The 21,669-nt window shown below is 43.4% G+C and overlaps 1 non-coding gene across 1 annotated transcript; it reads left to right on the plus strand.

Moving 5' to 3' along the window:
• The first annotated feature begins 5,132 nt into the window (after positions 1 to 5,132).
• TRNAS-CGA (transfer RNA serine (anticodon CGA)) lies at positions 5,133 to 5,214 on the plus strand. The gene has a single exon. It is a non-coding gene; the product is annotated as a tRNA-Ser (tRNA).
• The last annotated feature ends 16,455 nt before the right edge of the window (positions 5,215 to 21,669 follow it).

Consider the following 21,669-nt stretch of genomic DNA (forward strand, 5'->3'; position numbering starts at 1 on the left):
AGTGTCCCAAATTTCCTTTGCATTCTCAAGGCGGCTGATTTTGTTGAATTCTTCGGGGCACAATCCGTTGAAGAGAATATCACAAGCTTGAGCATTGTATTGCAACATCTTCAACTCATCCACGGTAGCTTCACGGTTTGGTTCTCTCCCATCAAAGAACTCACCTTGCAAACCAACACAAACAATAGCCCATACGGCTGGGTTATGTCCAAGAATATGCATTTTCATTTTATGCTTCCAACTAGCAAAATTAGTGCCATCAAAGTAAGGACCTCTACGGTGATAATTTCCCTCGCTAGACGCCATACTCTCCTAGGTTGTGAAACCAAGGCTATGACCACCAAAAGCTATGGAGATCAAGTCAAATGGAGACCAAAGCTCTGATACCACTTGTAGGATCGAAGTATGTCTAGAGGGGGGGTGATTAGACTACTTGACCAAATAAAAACTTAGCCTTTTCCCAATTTTAGTTCTTGGCAGATTTTAGCTATCTTAGGACAAGTCAAGCAATCATCACACAATTCAAGCAAGCATGCAAAGAGTTTATTGGCAGCGGAAAGTAAAGCATGCAACTTGCAAGAATGTAAAGGGAAGGGTTTGGAGGATTCAAACGCAATTGGAGACACGGATGTTTTTCCCGTGGTTCGGATAGGTGGTGCTATCCTACATTCACGTTGATGGAGACTTCAACCCACGAAGGGTAACGGTTGCGCGAGTCCACGGAGGGCTCCACCCACGAAGGGTCCACGAAGAAGCAACCTTGTCTATCCCACCATGGCCATCGCCCACGAAGGACTTGCCTCACTAGCGGTAGATCTTCACGAAGTAGGCGATCTCCTTGCCCTTACAAACTCCTTGGTTCAACTCCACAATCTTGTCGGAGGCTCCCAAGTGACACCTAGCCAATCTAGGAGACACCACTCTCCAAGAAGTAACAAATGGTGTGTTGATGATGAACTCCTTGCTCTTGTGCTTCAAATGATAGTCTCCCCAACACTCAACTCTCTCTCATAGGATTTGGATCTGGTGGAAAGAAGATTTGAGTGGAAAGCAACTTGGGGAAGGCTAGAGATCAAGATTCATATGGTAGGAATGGAATATCTTGGTCTCAACACATGAGTAGGTGGTTCTCTCTCAGAACATATGAGTTGGAATGATGTATGTGTTCTGATGGCTCTCTCCATGAATGAAGAGGAGGTGGAGGGGTATTTATAGCCTCCACACAAAATCCAACCGTTACACACAATCTACCAATCTCGGTGGGACCGAATCAGAAAACTCGGTCTGACCGAAATAGTAAACCTAGTGACCGTTAGGAATTTCGGTGGGACTGACATGCAACTCTGTGGGACCGATTCAGTTAGGGTTTGGGCATAACGTAATCTCGGTGAGACCGATTGCACAAACTCGGTGAGACCGAGTTTGGCAATTAGCTAACCAGAGAGTTGGTCGGGTAAACTCGGTGGGACCGACTCGCTCTTTCGGTGAGACCGAAAAGTTACAAGAAGGAAACAGAGAGTTTACATTGCATTCTCGGTGGAACCGATTCGCTCTTTCGGTGAGACCGAAAAGTTACGAAAGGGAAACAGAGAGTTTGCAACCCCATCTCGGTGTGACCGAGATCCTTATCGGTAGTACCGAATTGCTAGGGTTTGGCAGTGGCAAATTACAAGTGAAACTCAGTGGCGCCGGATTGGCAGAATCGGTATGACCGAGTTTGGCTTAGGGTTTAGGTCATTTGTGGCTATGGAAAGGTGGTTGAGGATTTTGGAGCATATCACCAAGCACATAAAGCAAGAGGCTCATTAAGCAACACCTCATCCCTCCTTGATAGTATTGGCTTTTCCTAAAGACTCAATGTGATCTTGGATCACTAAAATATAAAATGAAGAGTCTTGAACTTTTGAGCTTGAGCCAATTCTTTGTCCTTAGCATTTTGAGGGTTCCACTTTCACATCCATGCCATGCCAATCATTGAGCTTTCCTGAAATAATCATCTTGAAATATCATTAGCTCAATGAGCTATATGTTGTTATAAATTACCAAAACCACCTAGGGATAGTTGCACTTTCACCTGTGCACTTTGTCCTCACTCGTGCGCACCCAGGAGCTACTTCTCAGTTGGTCTCCCACCCTATAATTACTCCAAGGCAAGTACACTTCACTTTGGAGTTCTTTTCGAATGGGCTCCCAGAAAAGAAGGAATTCCTTGTTGACATGAGTAGTATATCATTCCTATTAAGCCAGGCTCTCACAATACTTAAGCCATATAATTGCAAATATTAACTCCAAATCTATATGTATGCAGTCATAGGCAATGCAAGACCTTATCACCCAAACAAAAAATAGGTATAGTCGATTACTTGCAAATCAGCTAGGTTGAGAAGGCATATGAGCCAACATATTTGCACCATTCAAGACAATAAATCATTGTTTCCATAGTGAACTATATTTATAAAGAAAGGTCTCAAGGTGCTTAAACACAGAAGGCAATTATGGAAGGTTGAATAGATGCACCAAGTTCAGGATTCAAGAACCAAGAGCAAGGTATGTCAATAACTAATCTGTTATTTGGGACGTGGCTAAACGGAGTTGAGTCAAGTACAGCGGGACATATTCACTTTGGAGTATGTGCATTACTTTTGGCTATATGGAACTGCAGAAATGACATGATTTTGACAAACAAAAACTTATTAACTTTTTGCAGGTCATTTACAACGCTACTGCTTGGATCCGTACGAGGTCGTTACTTAGACCTGCGGTAGCCAAGGAGCTTATGGCTATTGGGTGCAACCGGTGGGAGATGGTAGCACGGGATATTTACGACCAGTTTGGATGAAGGTCCAATAATAGGGTAGGTGTTTAGTCATCTTGACATGTTTTTAGCATACCAAATCCACAAGTCCCTTGATATTACTTCTTCTAGTATGATTGTCGTACCGAAGGTCGTCAAACCCCCTGGTCCCTTTGGTAAAACCGTCATAGCATTTGCATCTGAACTCGGTTTCGACATTCTTGGGCTCGTCGGAGTCATATGAACGACGCTGATGCACATGTGGTTTAGATCTTGATTTGCAGCACTTTGGAAAAATGACTCTTTTTTACTTCGAAAATCACAAGTCTTGTGCTTGGATGTTCTCCGTTTGAGTTGCTTTCATCATGTTAAGTGCATGGGAGTTCCACAATGCCTAAAAACACACACCCGCCCACCCAGATTCAAGACATGGTACTTGATTTGGGTTTGTTGCATTAATTATACCATAGGGGCCTCCCTTGCAATCTTTGTAAAAAACCAATGCCTAAAAACACATAAAGACAAAGAAAACTAATTGAAAATAAAGATTATGCAATGCTTGTGGTGAAAAGAGTAAATACTAGAAATCATGCATATGAACATATAATTGGCTCAATGCGACATAATATACGGATATAATAGGAAACAAATGAGCTAAAAAATGCATAAAACATGAATCCACCAGTGACGGTGATAGGTGGTTAGTGGTCTTCGAGGAGGCGTTGGTTGGCATGAGCTCTACACTTTTCTCATTTTGCTTGGTGATCTTCAAAGTCGGAGACGCCTGGCATCTACACAGGTGGTTGATTGTTCGACATGGGTTGTGGCGTCTGTGGTGACAAAGACATCGTTGGTGAAGTCAGATCGCTGGCTTGTGGTGGAGTGATGACAATGACGCTTGTGTTGACGTATAAATGTATTGCCTAGCCTCTTCCATCAGATTGGTCTTTTGGTTGCATTGGTTAGAGCATGCACTTCTACATAGTATCAGAGCCAGAAGGTCTTGAGTTCAAGAACCGATTGCCGCAATTAAATTGCAGCTCACTTTTGGCCCACGTTTAGGCCTGAGGGAGTCACACGTGAGGGGGGATGTTGACGTATAAATGTATTTCCTAGTCTTTTCCATCAGATCGGTCTTTTGGTTGTATTGGCTAGAGCTTCTACAGCTTGATCACAACCAGAATATATGTTTCTTCTCTATGGCATTTTGTATCTTCGCGTGGGTAGCTAGGTCGGTGTTGCCTTGTGTCGGTTGTTGTGATTGTTTTGTCCTGATTTTTTTGTATATAACTAGACAACTATCCTCTTCTTTTTAATGAATCGAGCTCCTTTAGGGCCGACATAAAGAAAGGTTTAGGTTAGGATTTTATCCTCTCACAGGGGCATCGCTCGGGGGAGGGGGGTTGGCGGTGCCTCCTCTTTGGACTGGTCTGCCTAGCTTCTATCCTCCTTGAATTTGTCCATCTAGACGGAGTCAATGGAGCTCCCCTGTCGTCTCCTTGTGACAACAAGATTAAGGTTTCTCGTTGTCCGCATGCATGAGTGAGATTTGGTGTCAGGCATCTCAGATTGGTTCATCGATTCAACGGTAAATGATGGCGACTGCAGCTTTAGGGCGTTGGCCCTTTGTACATGTGCACAAAGACTTTTCAGTAGTCATCGAGAAGGGGTCAAGTTGGCTCTGGTAGGGGAGCAGTGATACTGTCAGCAGCTTGCTCTGAGGACATTAGTGGTCGTGATGATGGACCCTTGATCAAATTTTGATGAACCCCGATATACATTTGACGTCAAAATTTTAGGGTAAACATGTGACGTCAGAGCGCATGGAAATTACTTGCTGCAGTGTGACAGTGCTTCTGACAATTTTTTTACACTACATGACAATTTTTACTTTAGAACAGGGCAAATCTTACACAACAGCATTACAAATTTAACAATTGTCATGGCAAATTTTTGGATGGTAAATTGGGGCGTTCGCTGGAAAACGTTAAAATCTAACGCCACAACTTTGTTATGTTTTCTTATACACATTTATAATAGATCACAGTCACTTTTTTGTAAAAACAAAAAACCTAAAACCAGGCTAAACAGAAAGCTCGTCGCAAAATCCTAGCCATCCATCATCATGTTTTTTTTTGCGAGTGCATCCATCATCATGTTAAATGTCGTTTCATTCGTCGGCAGGGAGTATAGTAAGTAAAGAAAAATAAAAATCTCATACAAGATGGCAAGAATACTACGAACTGGTGTGTCAAGAGAACCATTACTTGTGTGTGGTTAAGTTAGATATTGAACTAGGTAGGTAATTAGAAGAAATGTTACAGGATTTGTGCGGAGCGTCAATATGTCCGAGTGGTTAAGGAGACAGACTCGAAATCTGTTGGGCTTTGCCTGCGCAGTTTCGAATCCTGCTGTTGACGATTTTTTTCCTACAATACAGTAGGGTAATTATAATAGTACTATATATATATTTGAAACTGTACTCCCTAATTTAAAATTCTTTCATTCAATTGAGGTGCTTAATATTGAACTTGGTTCATAATTTTAACTCGGTCAGGTCAGCAGAAGTATTTACATGAAATGAGATCATGTAATCAGAAGAGACTAATTCATTTGGATTTATTATGAAGATAATTAAACAGTGGAAGATAGGTAGATCTACTGTGTTATGCTTAGTGAACGGATGTGAGTACCAACTGCAAAAAAAAACATAAGAAAGGGTTGAAACTTAAACCAAATACACACCAAATTCCCAGAAACAACACGTGTTGCTGATTTTATGTTCAGATATTTACCTTCCTCGAAAAGGCGCCAAAGGATTAATGACATCCTCGTACAATTTTTTGTACTTTGTTTCAATATCTGAAAAAACACTCTGAATATCTAGGTGCAACATAACAAAGGTCAGATTCTAGATAATATGAAGTAAGTAAAATCCATCGTAAGGATTCATATTTTATCCTTCTATGGTTATCTATAAACAATCTTTCGATACAACTGAACATTATCAGCTTTTTTTTTCAATTCTATAGCTAGCATATCATACTTCTCATTTAATCCCATCTGATCCTGGGATGCACAATAATGACAGTAAATGGTCAGCTATGATGCATTATCAGATTGGACGAAACAAAGATACATCATGGTTTGAATTAAACATAAGATGTCTACAACTTGAAGAAAATCAAGCAAAATGACCATCTCTACCTCCTCAGTTTGACGTGGTTGTGTATGGAAACAATCTCTATAACTGCAAACGGCCTTGAGCATGGGACACTGATCTTGATCTGGCGATGCATGCCTTGGATTAGTATCCTGGGGCATGTAGCAGAAACGGAGAAGTGGAGAAACACCTCGTAGTCACTGGCATTCACGCAGATCTCTGGCAGAACATCCATCCTGATAAAAGGACAATTATATGACAAGCAACCTCATGACCAGAGTCCAGTGCCTAGTTAGGGTGTTGGGACTAATTTGTTGTTGGACGACTATTACCAAATGAATCCAGCATATACACCAATTGCCGAGTCAAAAATAGGATGCAAGTTTCACCTGCGTAATTTTGATCCCACAATGGAATAAAAACAAAAACTCTAAGCTGGCTTTCCTACTTCTAGATCAGGGTTCTTCCCACCTTCCACGCAAGAGATGGCGAGTTCTTCGTGCAAAGCACAGCTGCGCGCTCAAGATCCTTGCACCCCACGAAGGCAAGGGGGTTGTCAATCGCCTTCTCGCCAATTGCAAGGATAACCTGCTACACGTAACGCAGTTTGATCGTAGGCAACACGAAGTTCTGTTCTACATGCCAGGCGGTTCGGATTAGATAAACAAACTACAAACTAATTTAAAAGCCAAGCACACATGTTTCATACATAAAAAATGATACGAGTAATTATTACAGACCACAAAGAGACAATAAGATGAAGCATTCGATCCGCAAAAGTAGTTATTATAGTTCACCTCAAATCTTAACCAATCACGTCAAGCATGATTTCAAACATACAGCCCCCAACTTCAAAAAAGTTGAGGACAACAACTTGGTGAGACTTCAGGCAACTCTCAATGACGAATTCCTTCCAACCTTTCTGTAGATATAGTCGCCCATCAACACCAATACGGTACTCAACTGGTTTGGGGTGACCTTCGCCGAAAATGACTTGGAGAATACCCGCCTTCATTCCTAACATGGAGATAACTTATAGCTCGATGGGGGATTTTCTGCAAAAAATAATAATAAAATTGTTAGGGGACAACAATAGCAGTGCAGTTCCCATATTGTGGGTAGAGCAGAACGAAAGTATATGCAGTGCAGATGCAAGGCAGATGAAGTGCTCAATGGAGCCATAAGCAGTAAACAAACGTTCTACCTCCGTTTATTCCACAATTTCTGTTTTGAGTTACAAATATTAGCAACCGAACTAATATCTGTTGGGGAACGTAGTAATTTCAAAAATTTCCTACGCACACGCAAGATCATGGTGATGCATAGCAACGAGAGGGGAGAGTGTTGTCTACGTACCCTCGTAGACCGATAGCGGAAGCGTTATGACAACGCGGTTGATGTAGTCGTACGTCTTCACAGCCCGACCGATCAAGCACCGAAACTACGGCACCTCTGAGTTCTAGCACACGTTCAGCTCGATGACGATCCCCGGACTCTGATCCAGCAAAGTGTCGGGGAAGAGTTCCGTCAGCACGACGGCGTGGTGACGATCTTTGATGTTCTACCGTCGCAGGGCTTCGCCTAAGCACCGCTACAATATTATCGAGGATTATGGTGGAGGGGGGCACCGCACACGGCTAAGAGAACGATCATGAAGATCAACTTGTGTATCTAGAGGTGCCCCCTGCCCCCGTATATAAAGGAGCAAGGGGGAGGAGGCCGGCCCTAGGAGGGGCGCGCCAGGGGAGTAGGATTCCTACTCCTAGTTGGAGTAGGTTTCCTCCTTTCCTAGTCCAACTAGGAGAAGGGGGAAAGGGGGGAAGAGGGGAAGGAAGGGAGAGAGGGGCCGCGCCCCAAACCCCTTGTCCAATTCGGACTGGGCTTGGGAGGGGCGCGCGCCACCTCCTGGTCCTTCCCACTAAGACCCATTAAGGCCCATTGCTTCTTCCTCGTATTCCCGTAACTCCCCGGTACCTCCGAAAATACCCGAATCACTCGGAACCTTTCCGATGTCCGAATATAGTCGTCCAATATATCGATCTTTATGTCTCGACCATTTCGAGACTCCTCGTCATGTCCCCGATCTCATCTGGGACTCCGAACTCCTTCGGTACATCAAAACTTATAAACTCATAATATAACTATCATCGAAACCTTAAGCGTGCGGACCCTACGGGTTCGAGAACAATGTAGACATGACCAAGACATGTCTCCGGTCAATAACCAATAGCGGAACCTGGATGCTTATATTGGCTCCTACATATTCTACGAAGATCTTTATCGGTCAGACCGCATAACAATATACGTTGTTCCCTTTGTCATCGGTATGTTACTTGCCCGAGATTCGATCGTCGGTATCTCAATACCTAGTTCAATCTCGTTACCGGCAAGTCTCTTTACTCGTTTCGTAATACATCATCTCGCAACTAACTCATTAGTTGCAATGCTTGCAAGGCTTATGTGATGTGCATTACCGAGAGGGCCCAGAGATACCTCTCCGACAATCGGAGTGACAAATCCTAATCTCAAAATACGCCAACCCAACATGTACCTTCGGAGACACCTGTAGAGCTCCTTTATAATCACCCATTTACGTTGTGACGTTTGGTAGCACACAAAGTGTTCTTCCGGCAAACGGGAGTTGCATAATCTCATAGTCATAGGAACATGTATAAGTCATGAAGAAAGCAATAGCAACATACTAAACGATCGGGTGCTAAGCTAATGGAATGGGTCATGTCAATCACATCATTCTTCTAATGATGTGATCCCGTTAATCAAATAACAACTCTTTTGTTCATGGTTAGGAAACATAACCATCTTCGATTAACGAGCTAGTCAAGTAGAGGCATACTAGTGACACTCTGTTTGTCTATGTATTCACACATGTATTATGTTTCTGGTTAATACAATTCTAGCATGAATAATAAACATTTATCATGATATAAGGAAATAAATAATAACTTTATTATTGCCTCTAGGGCATATTTCCTTCAGTCTCCCACTTGCACTAGAGTCAATAATCTAGTTCACATCGCCATGTGATTCAACACTAATAGTTCACATTACCATGTGATTAACATCCATAGTTCACATCGTCATGTGACCTATACCCAAAGTGTACTAAGGTGTGATCATGTTTTGCTTGTGAGATAATTTTAGTCAACGGGTGTGTCACATACAGATCCGTAAGTATTTTGTGAATTCTATGTCTACAATGCTCTGCACGGAGCTACTCTAGCTAATTGCTTCCACTTTCAATATGTATCTAGATCGAGACTTAGAGTCATCCAAATCTGTGTCAAAACTTGCATCGACGTAACTTTTTACGACGAACCTTTTGTCACCTCCATAATTGAGAAATATTTCCTTATTCCACTAAGGATAATTTTGACCGCTGTTCAGTGATCTACTCTTAGATCACTATTGTACTCCCTTGCTTAACACAGTGTAGGGTATACAATAGATCTGGTATACAGCATGGCATACTTTATAGAACCTATGGCTGAGGCATAGGGAATGACTTTCATTCTCTTTCTATCTTCTGTCGTGGTCGGGCTTTGAGTCTTACTCAATTTCACACCTTGTAACACAGCCAAGAACTCTTTCTTTGACTGTTCCATTTTTGAACTACTTCAAAATATTGTCAAGGTATGTACTCATTGAAAAAACTTATCAAGCGTCTTGATCTATCTCTATAGATCTTGATGCTTAATATGTAAGCAGCTTCACCGAGGTCTTTCCTTGAAAAACTTCTTTCAAAACGCTCCTTTATGCTTTGCAGAATAATTCTACATTATTTCCGATCAACAATATGTCATTCACATATACTTATCAGAAATGATGTAGTGCTCCCACTCACTTTCTTGTAAATACAGGCTTCACCGCAAGTCTGTATAAAACTATATGCTTTGATCATCTCATCAAAGCGCATATTCCAACTCCGAGATGCTTGCACCAGTCCATAGATGGATCGCTGGAGCTTGCACATTTTGTTAGCACCTTTAGGATTGACAAAACCTTCTGGTTGTATCATATACAACTCTTCTTTAATAAATCCATTAAGGAATGCAGTTTTGTTTATCCATTTGCAGAATTTCATAAAATGCGCCAATTGCTAACATGATTCAGACAGACTTAAGCATAGATACGAGTGAGAAACTCTCATCGTAGTCAACACCTTAAACTTGTCGAAAACCTTTTTGCGACAATTCTAGCTTTGTAGGTAGTAACACTACTATCAGCGTCTGTCTTCCTCTTGAAGATCCATTTAATCTCAATGGCTCGCCGATCATTGGGCAAGTCAATCAAAGTCCATACTTTGTTCTCATACATGGATCTCATCTCAGATTTCATGGCCTCAAGCCATTTCGCGGAATCTGGGCTCATCATCGCTTCCTCATAGTTCGTAGGCTCGTCATGGTCAAGTAACATGACCTCTAGAACTAGATTACCGTACCACTCTGGTGCGGATCTCACTCTGGTTTACCTACAAGGTTCAGTAGTAACTTGATCTTGAAGTTACATGATCATCATCATTAGCTTCCTCACTAATCGGTCTAGTAGTCACAGGAACAGATTTCTATGATGAACTACTTTCCAATAAGGGAGCAGGTACAGTTACCTCATCAAGTTCTACTTTCCTCCCACTCACTTCTTTCGAGAGAAACTCCTTCTCTAGAAAGGATCCATTCTCAGCAATGAATAACTTGCCTTCGGATCTGTGATAGAAGGTGTACACAATAATCTCCTTTGGGTATCCTATGAAGACATATTTCTCCGATTTGGTTTGAGCTTATCAGGATGAAACTTTTTCATATAAGCATCACAACCCCAAACTTTAAGAAATGACAACTTTGGTTTCTTGCCAAACCACAGTTCAGACTGTGTCGTCTCAACGGACTTAGATGGTGACTTAGATGGTGCCCTTTTAAACGTGAATGCAGCTGTCTTTAATGCATAACCCCAAAACGATATTGGTAAATTTGTAAGAAACATCATAGATTGCACTATATCCAATAAAGTACGGTTATGACGTCCGGACACACCATTATGCTGTGGTGTTCCAGGTGGCACGAATTTGTGAAACTATTCCACATAGTTTTAATTGAAGACCAAACTCGTAACTCAAATATTTGTCTCTGCAATCAGATCGTAGAAACCATATTTTTCTTTTTACGATGATTTTCCACTTCACTCTGAAATTCTTTGAACTTTTCAAATGTTTCAGACTTATGTTCCATCAAGTAGATATACCCATATCTGCTCAAATAATATGTGAAGGTCAGAAAATAACGATACTCGCCACGAGCTTCAACACTCATCGGATCGCATACATCAGTATGTATTATTTCTAATAAGTCAGTTGCTCGCTCCATTGTTCCGGAGAATGGAGTCTTTAGTCATCTTGCCCATAAGGCATGGTTCGCAAGCACCAAGTGATTCATAATCAAGTGATTCCGAAATCCCATCAGCATGGAGTTTCTTCATGTGCTTTACACCAATATGACCTAAACGGCAGTGCCACAAATAAGTTGCACTATCATTATTAACTTCGCATCTTTTGGTTTCAATATTATGAATATGTGTATCACTACGATCGAGATCCAATGAACTATTTTCATTGGGTGTGTAACCATATAAGGTTTTATTCATGTAAACAGAACAACAATTTATTCTCTTACTTAAATGAATAACTGTATTACAATAAACATGATCAAATCATATTCATGCTCAATGCAAACACCAAATAACACTTATTTAGGTTCAACATTAATCACGAAAGTATAGGGAGTGTGCGATGATGATCATATCAATCTTGGAACCATTTCCAACACACATTGTCACTTCACCCTTAACTAGTCTCTGTTTAGTCTGCAACTCCCGTTTTGAGTTACTAATCAGCAACTGAACTAGTATCAAATACTGAGGGGTTGCTATAAACACTAGTAAAGTACACAACAATAACATGTATATCAAATATACTTATGTTCACTTTGCCATCCTTTTTATCCACCAATCACTTGGGGTAGTTCCGCTTCTAGTGACCAGTCCCTTTGCAGTAGAAGCACTTAGTCTCAGGCTTAGGATCAGACTTGGGCTTCTTCACTTGAGCAGCAACTTGCTTGCTGTTTTTCTTGAAGTTCCCCTTTTTTCCCTTTGCCCTTTTCTTGAAACTAGTGATCTTGTCAACCATCAACACTTGATGCTCTTTCTTGATTTCTACCTTCATCGATTTCATCATCATGAAAAGCTCGGGAGTCGTTTTCGTCATCCCTTGCATACTATAGTTCATCACGAAGTTCTACTAACTTGGTGATGGTGACTAGAGAATTATGTCAATCACTATCTTATCTGGAAGATTAACTCCCACTTGATTCAAGCGATTGTAGTACCCAGACAATCTGAGCACATGCTCACTAGTTGAGCGATTCTCCTCCATCTTTTAGCTATAGAACTTGTTGGAAACTTCATATCTCTCAACTCGGGTATTTGCTTGAAATATTAACTTCAACTCTTGGAACATCTCATATGGTCCATGACGTTCAAAACGTCTTTGAAGTCCCGATTCTAAGCCGTTAAGCATGGTGCACTAAACTATCAAGTAGTCATCATATTGAGCTAGCCAAACGTTCATAACGTCTGCATCTGCTCCTGCAATAGGTCTGTCACCTAGCGGTGCATCAAGGACATAATTCTTCTGTGCAGCAATGAGGATAATCATCAAGTTACGGACCCAGTCCGTGTAATTGCTACCATCATATTTCAACTTAGTTTTCTCTAGGAACATATCAAAATAAACACAGGGAAGCAACAATGCGAGCTATTGATCTACAACATAATTTGCAAAATACTATCAGGACTAAGTTCATGATAAATTTAAGTTCAATTTAATCATATTACTTAAGAACTCCCACTTAGATAGACATCCCTCTAATCCTCTAAGTGATCACGTGATCCAAATCAACTAAACCATGTCCGATCATCACGTGAGATGGAGTAGTTTCAATGGTGAACATCACTATGTTGATCATATCTACTATATGATTTACGCTCGACCTTTCGGTCTCCGTGTTCCGAGGCCATATCTGTATATGCTTGGCTCGTCAAGTATAACTTGAGTATTCCGCGTGTGCAACTGTTTTGCACCCGTTGTATTTGAACGTAGAGCCTATCACACCCGATCATCACGTGGTGTCTCAGCACGAAGAACTTTCGCAACGGTGCATACTCAGGGAGAACACTTGTACCTTGATAATTAGTGAGAGATCATCTTATAAAGCTACCGTCAAACTAAGCAAAATAAGATGTATAAAAGATAAACATCACATGCAATCAAAATATGTGACATGATATGGCCATCATCATCTTGTGCCTTTGATCTCTATCTCCAAAGTATCATCATGATTTCCATCATCACCGGCATGACACCATGGTCTCCATCATATTGATCTATATCAATGTGTCGTCACATGGTCGTCTCGCCAACTACTGCTCTTGCAACTATTGCTATCGCATAGCGATAAAGTAAAGCAATTATTTGGCGCTTGCATCTTATGCAATAGAGAGACAATCATAAGGCTTTTGCCAGTTGCCGATAACTTCAACAAAACATGATTATCTCATACAACAACTTATATCTCGTCACGTCTTGACCATATCACATCACAACATGCCCTGCAAAAACAAGTTAGACGTCCTCTACTTTGTTGTTGCAAGTTTTACGTGGCTGCTACGGGCTTAGCAAGAACCGTTCTTACCTACGCATCAAAACCACAACGATAGTTTGTCAAGTTGGTGTTGTTTTAACCTTCGCAAGGACCGGGTGTAGCCACACTCGGTTCAACTAAAGTTGGAGAAACTGACACCGGCCAGACACCTGTGTGCAAAGCACGTCGGTAGAACCAGTCTCGCGTAAGCGTACGCGTAATGTCGGTCCGGGCCGCTTCATCCAACAATACCGCTGAACCAAAGTATGACATGCTGGTAAGTAGTATGACTTATATCGCCCACAACTCACTTGTGTTCTACTCGTGCACAACATCAACGCATAAAACCTAGGCTCTGATACCACTGTTGGGGAACGTAGTAATTTCAAAAATTTCCTACGCACACGCAAGATCATGGTGATGCATAGCAAAGAGAGGGGAGAGTGTTGTCTACGTACCCTCGTAGACCGATAGCGGAAGCGTTATGACAACACGGTTGATGTAGTCGTACGTCTTCACGGCCCGACCGATCAAGCACCGAAACTACGGCACCTTCGAGTTCTAGCACACGTTCAGCTCGATGACGATCCCCGGACTCCGATCCAGCAAAGTGTCGGGGAAGAGTTCCGTCAGCACGACGGCGTGGTGACGATCTTTGATGTTCTACCGTCGCAGGGCTTCGCCTAAGCACCGCTACAATATTATCGAGGATTATGGTGGAGGGGGGCACCGCACACGGCTAAGAGAACGATCATGAAGATCAACTTGTGTATCTAGAGGTGCCCCCTGCCCCCGTATATAAAGGAGCAAGGGGGGAGGAGGCCGGCCCTAGGAGGGGCGCGCCAGGGGAGTAGGATTCCTACTCCTAGTTGGAGTAGGTTTCCTCCTTTCCTAGTCCAACTAGGAGAAGGGGGGAAATGGGGGAAGAGGGGAAGGAAGGGAGAGAGGGGCCGCGCCCCAAACCCCTTGTCCAATTCGGACTGGGCTTGGGAGGGGCGCGCGCCACCTCCTGGTCCTTCCCACTAAGACCCATTAAGGCCCATTGCTTCTTCCTCGTATTCCCGTAACTCCCCGGTACCTCCAAAAATACCCGAATCACTCGGAACCTTTCCGATGTCCGAATATAGTAGTCCAATATATCGATCTTTATGTCTCGACCATTTCGAGACTCCTCGTCATGTCCCCGATCTCATCCGGGACTCCGAACTCCTTCGGTACATCAAAACTTATAAACTCATAATATAACTATCATCGAAACCTTAAGCATGCGGACCCTACGGGTTCGAGAACAATGTAGACATGACCGAGACATGTCTCCGGTCAATAACCAATAGCGGAACCTGGATGCTCATATTGGCTCCTACATATTCTACGAAGATCTTTATCGGTCAGACCGCATAACAACATACGTTGTTCCCTTTGTCATCGGTATGTTACTTGCCCGAGATTCGATCGTCGGTATCTCAATACCTAGTTCAATCTCGTTACCGGCAAGTCTCTTTACTCGTTTCATAATACATCATCTCGCAACTAACTCATTAGTTGCAATGCTTGCAAGGCTTATGTGATGTGCATTACCGAGAGGGCCCAGAGATACCTCTCCGACAATCGGAGTGACAAATCCTAATCTCGAAATACGCCAACCCTGTTGGGGAACGTTGCAGAAAACAAAAATTTTCCTATGGTTTCACCAAGATCCATCTATGAGTTCATCTAGCAACGAGTAATCGGATGCATCTACATACCTTTGTAGATCGCGAGCAGAAGCGTTCAAAGAACGGGGATGAGGTAGTCGTACACGACGTGATCCAAATCACCGGAGATCTTAGCACCGAACGGACGGCACCTCCGCGTTCAACACACGTACGGAACAACCATGTCTCCTCCTTCTTGATCCAGCAAGAGCAGAGGAGAGGTTGAGGGAGATGGCACCAGCAGAAGCACGACGGCGTGGTGTTGTTGGAGCTGCAGTACTCCGGCAGGGCTTCGCCAAGCGCTATGGAGGAGGAGGAGGTGTTGGAGAGGGAGGAGGAGGCAACCAAAGGCGTGGGAGAAAAGCCCTCCTTCCCTCACTATATATAGGATGGCCAAGGGGGGGCGCCGGCCCTAGGAGATCCAATCTCCTAGGGTGGGGCGGCGGCCAAGGGGGGTTTCCCTCCCCCCCAAGGCACCTAGGAGGTGCCTTCCCCTCCTAGGACTCTTTCCCCTTGTAACCCTAGGCGCATGGGCCTCTTGGGGCTGGTGCCCTTGGCCCATGTAGGCCAAGGCGCACCCCCTACAGCCCATGTGGCCCCCCGGGACAGGTGGCCCCACCCGGTGGACCCCCGGGACCCTTCCGGTGGTCCCGGTACAATACCGATAACCCCGAAACTTGTCCCGATGCCCGAAACAGGACTTCCCATATATAAATCTTTACCTCCGGACCATTCCGGAACTCCTCGTGACGTCCGGGATCTCATTCGGGTTACTGCATATACATATCCCTACAACCCTAGCGTCACCGAACCTTAAGTGTGTAGACCCTACGGGTTCGGGAGACATGTAGACATGACCGAGATCGCTCTCTGGTCAATAACCAACAGCGGGATCTGGATACCCATGTTGGCTCCCACATGCTCCTCGATGATCTCATCGGATGAACCACGATGTCGAGGATTCAAGCAACCCCGTATGCAATTCCCTTTGTCAATCGGTATGTTACTTGCCCGAGATTCGATCGTCGGTATCCCAATACCTCGTTCAATCTCGTTACCGGCAAGTCACTTTACTCGTACCGTAATGCATGATCCCGTGACCAGACACTTGGTCACTTTGAGCTCATAATGATGATGCATTACCGAGTGGGCCCGGTGATACCTCTCCGTCATACGGAGTGACAAATCCCAGTCTCGATCCGTGTCAACCCAACAGACACTTTCGGAGATACCTGTAGTGCACCTTTATAGTCACCCAGTTACATTGTGATGTTTGGTACACTCAAAGCACTCCTACGGTATCCGGGAGTTACACGATCTCATGGTCTAAGGAAAAGATACTTGACATTGGAAAACTCTAGCAAACGAACTATACGATCTTGTGCTATGTTTAGGATTGGGTCTTGTCCATCACATCATTCTCCTAATGATGTGATCCCGTTATCAATGACATCCAATGTCCATAGTCAGGAAACCATGACTATCTGTTGATCAACGAGCTAGTCAACTAGAGGCTTACTAGGGACATGTTGGTGTCTATTATTCACACGTGTATTACGATTTCCGGATAATACAGTTATAGCATGAATAAAGACAATTATCATGAATAAAGAAATATAATAATAATACTTTTATTATTGCCTCTAGGGCATATTTCCAACAGTCTCCCACTTGCACTAGAGTCAATAATCTAGTTACATTGTGATGAATCGAACACCCATGGAATTCTGGTGTTGATCATGTTTTGCTCTAGGGAGAGGTTTAGTCAACGGATCTGCTACATTCAGGTCCGTATGTACTTTACAAATCTCTATGTCTCCATCTTGAACATTTTCACGAATGGAGTTGAAGCGACGCTTGATGTGCCTTGTCTTCTTGTGAAACCTGGGCTCCTTGGCAAGAGCAATCGCTCCAGTGTTGTCACAGAAGAGCTTGATCGGCCCGACGCATTGGGTATGACTCCTAGGTCGGTGATGAACTCCTTCACCCATATTGCTTCATGTGCTGCCTCCGAGGCTGCCATGTACTCCGCCTCACATGTAGATCCCGCCACGACGCTCTGCTTGCAACTGCACCAGCTTACTGCCCCACCATTCAAAATATACACGTATCTGGTTTGTGACTTTGAGTCATCCAGATCTGTGTCGAAGCTAGCGTCGACGTAACCCTTTACGATGAGCTCTTCGTCACCTCCATAAACGAGAAACATTTCCTTTGTCCTTTTCAGGTACTTCAGGATATTCTTGACCGCTATCCAGTGTTCCTTGCCGGGATTACTTTGGTACCTACCTACCAAACTTACGCAAGGTTTACATCAGGTCTGGTACACAGCATGGCATACATAATAGAACCTATGGCTGAGGCATAGGGGATGACACTCATCTCTTCTATATCTTCTGCCATGGTCGGACATTGAGCTGAGCTCAATTTCACACCTTGCAAAACAGGCAAGAACCCTTTCTTGGACTGATCCATTTTGAACTTTTTCAAAATCTTATCAAGGTATGTGCTTTGTGAAAGACCTATGAGGCGTCTCGATCAATCCCTATAGATCTTGATTCCTAATATATAAGCAGCTTCTCCAAGGTCCTTCATTGAAAAACTCTTATTCAAGTAGGCCTTAATGCCGTCCAAGAGTTCTATATCATTTCCCATCAAAAGTATGTCATCTACATATAATATGAGAAATGCTACAGAGCTCCCACTCACTTTCTTGTAAACGCAGGCTTCTCCATAAGTCTGCGTAAACCCAAACGCTTTGATCATCTCATCAAAGCGAATGTTCCAACTCCGAGATGCTTGCACCAGCCCATAAATCGAGCGTTGGAGCTTGCACACCTTGTCAGCATTCTTAGGATCGACAAAACCTTCCGGTTGCATCATATACAATTCTTCCTTAAGGAAACCATTAAGGAATGCCGTTTTGACGTCCATCTGCCATATCTCATAATCATAAAATGCGGCAATCGCTAACATGATTCGGACGGACTTCAGCTTCGCTATCGGTGAGAAAGTCTCATCGTAGTCAACCCCTTGAACTTGTCGATAACCCTTAGCGACAAGCCGAGCTTTATAGATGGTCACATTACCATCCGCGTCTGTCTTCTTCTTAAAGATCCATTTATTTTCTATGGCTCGCCGTTCAACGGGCAAGTCAGTCAAAGTCCATACTTCATTTTCATACATGGATCCTATCTCGGATTTCATGGCTTCTAGCCATTTGTCGGAATCCGAGCCCGCCATCGCTTCTTCATAGTTCGAAGGTTCACCGTTGTCTAACAACATGATTTCCAAGACAGGGTTGCCGTACCACTCTGGTGCGGAACGTGTCCTTGTGGACCTTCGAATTTCAGTAGGAGCTTGATCAGAAGTATCTTGATCATCATCATTAACCTCCTCTCTAGTCGGTGCAGGCACCTCAGGAACATTTTCTTGAGTTGCGCCATTTTCCGGTTCAAGAGGTAATACTTCATCAAGTTCTACTTTCCTTCCACTTACTTCTTTCGAGAGAAACTCTTTCTCTAGAAAGGACCCATTCTTGGCAACAAAGATCTTGCCTTCGGATCTGAGGTAGAAGGTATACCCAGTAGTTTCTTTAGGGTATCCTATGAAGACGCATTTTTCCGACTTGGGTTCGAGCTTTTCAGGTTGAAGTTTCCTGACATAAGCATCGCATCCCCAAACTTTCAGAAACGACAACTTAGGTTTCTTACCAAACCATAATTCAAACGGTGTCGTCTCAACGGATTTCGACGGAGCCCTATTTAAAGTGAATGCGGCAGTCTCTAAAGCATACCCCCAAAAGGATAGCGGTAAATCGGCAAGAGACATCATAGATCGCACCATATCTAATAGAGTGCGGTTACGACGTTCGGACACACCATTACGCTGAGGTGTTCCAGGCAGCGTGAGTTGTGAAACTATTCCACATTTTCTTAAGTGTGTGCCAAACTCGTGACTCAAGTATTCTCCTCCTCGATCTGATCATAGGAACTTGATTTTCCTGTCACGTTGATTCTCAACCTCACTCTGAAATTCCTTGAACTTTTCAAAGGTTTCAGACTTGTGTTTCATTAAGTAGACATACCCATATCTACTCAAGTCATCAGTGAGGGTGAGAACATAACGATAGCCACCGCAAGCCTCAACACTCATTGGACCGCACACATCAGTATGTATGATTTCCAATAAGTTGGTTGCTCGCTCCATTGTTCCTGAGAACGGAGTCTTGGTCATTTTACCCATGAGGCATGGTTCGCACGTGTCAAATGATTCATAATCAAGAGACTCTAAAAGTCCATCTGCATGGAGCTTCTTCATGCGTTTGACACCTATGTGACCAAGGCGGCAGTGCCACAAGTATGTGGGACTATCATTATCAACCTTACATCTTTTGGTACTCACACTATGAATATGTGTAGCAATACGCTCGAGATTCATTAAGAATAAACCATTTACCATAGGAGCATGACCATAAAACATATCTCTCATATAAATGGAACAACCATTATTCTCAGATTTAAATGAGTAACCATCTCGAATTAAACGAGATCCCGATACAATGTTCATGCTCAAAGCTGGCACTAAATAACAATTATTGAGGTTTAAAACTAATCCCGTAGGTAAATGTAGAGGCAGCGTGCCGACGGCGATCACATCGACCTTGGAACCATTCCCGACGCGCATTGTCACCTCGTCCTTCGCCAGTCTCCGCTTATTCCGCAGCTCCTGCTTTGAGTTACAAATGTGAGCAACTGCACCGGTATCAAATACCCAGGAGCTACTACGAGTGCTGGTAAGGTACACATCAATTACATGTATATCACATATACCTTTTGTTTTGCCGGCCTTCTTGTCTGCTAAGTATTTGGGGCAGTTCCACTTCCAGTGACCACTTTCCTTGCAATAAAAGCACTCGGTCTCGGGCTTGGGTCCATTCTTTGGCTTCTTCCCGGCAGCTTGCTTGCCGGGTGCGGCAACTCCCTTGCCGTCCTTTTTGGAGTTCTTTTTACCCTTGCCCTTCTTGAACTTAGTGGTTTTATTGACCATCAACACTTGATGTTCCTTCTTGACTTCTACCTCTGCTGATTTCAGCATAGCAAATACTTCAGGAATGGTCTTCTCCATCCCCTGCATATTGAAGTTCATCACAAAGCTCTTGTAGCTCGGTGGAAGCGACTGGAGGATTCTGTCAATGACCGCATCATCCGGGAGATTAACTCCCAGCTGAGTCAAGCGGTTATGTAACCCAGACATAGTGAGTATGTGCTCACTGACAGAACTATTTTCCTCCATCTTACAGCTGAAGAATTTGTCGGAGACTTCATATCTCTCGACCCAGGCATGAGCTTGGAAAACCATTTTCAGCTCTTCGAACATCTCATATGCTCCATGTCTCTCAAAACGCTTTTGGAGCCACGGCTCTAGGCTGTAAAGCATGCCGCACTGAACGAGGGAGTAGTCATCGGTACGTGCCTGCCAAGCGTTCATAACGTCTTGTTCTGCAGGGAGAACAGGTGCGTCACCCAGCGGTGCTTGTAGGACATAATCTTTCTTGGCAGCTATGAGGATGATCCTCAGGTTCCGGACCCAGTCCGTATAGTTGTTGCCATCGTCTTTCAGCTTGGTTTTCTCTAGGAACGCGTTGAAGTTGAGGACTACGTTGGCCATTTGATCTACAAGACATATTGTAAAGATTTTAGACTAAGTTCATGATAATTAAGTTCATCTAATCAAATTATTCAATGAACTCCCACTTAGATAGACATCCCTCTTCTAGTCATCTAAGTATAACATGATCCGAGTCAACTAGGTCGTGTCCGATCATCACGTGAGACGGACTAGTCAACGTCGGTGAACATCTTCATGTTGATCGTATCTTCCATACGACTCATGCTCGACCTTTCGGTCTTCTGTGTTCCGAGGCCATGTCTATACACATGCTAGGCTCGTCAAGTTAACCCTAAGTGTTTTGCATGTGTAAAACTGTCTTACACCCGTTGTATGTGAACGTAAGGATCTATCACACCCGATCATCACGTGGTGCTTCGAAACGACGAACTTTAGCAACGGTGCACAGTTAGGGGAGAACACTTCTTGAAATTGTTGTGAGGGATCATCTTATTTACTACCGTCGTTCTAAGCAAACAAGATGAAAAACATGATAAACATCACATGCAATCAAATAATAATAGTGACATGATATGGCCAATATCACACAGCTCCTTTGATCTCCATCTTGGGGCTCCATGATCATCTTGTCACCGGCATGACACCATGATCTCCATCATTGTGTCTCCATGAAGTTGC

Source organism: Triticum urartu, chromosome 3A (genome assembly GCF_056163025.1).
Source record: "Triticum urartu cultivar PI428250 chromosome 3A, HENAU_Tu73, whole genome shotgun sequence".
NCBI classification, from domain to species: domain Eukaryota; kingdom Viridiplantae; phylum Streptophyta; class Magnoliopsida; order Poales; family Poaceae; genus Triticum; species Triticum urartu.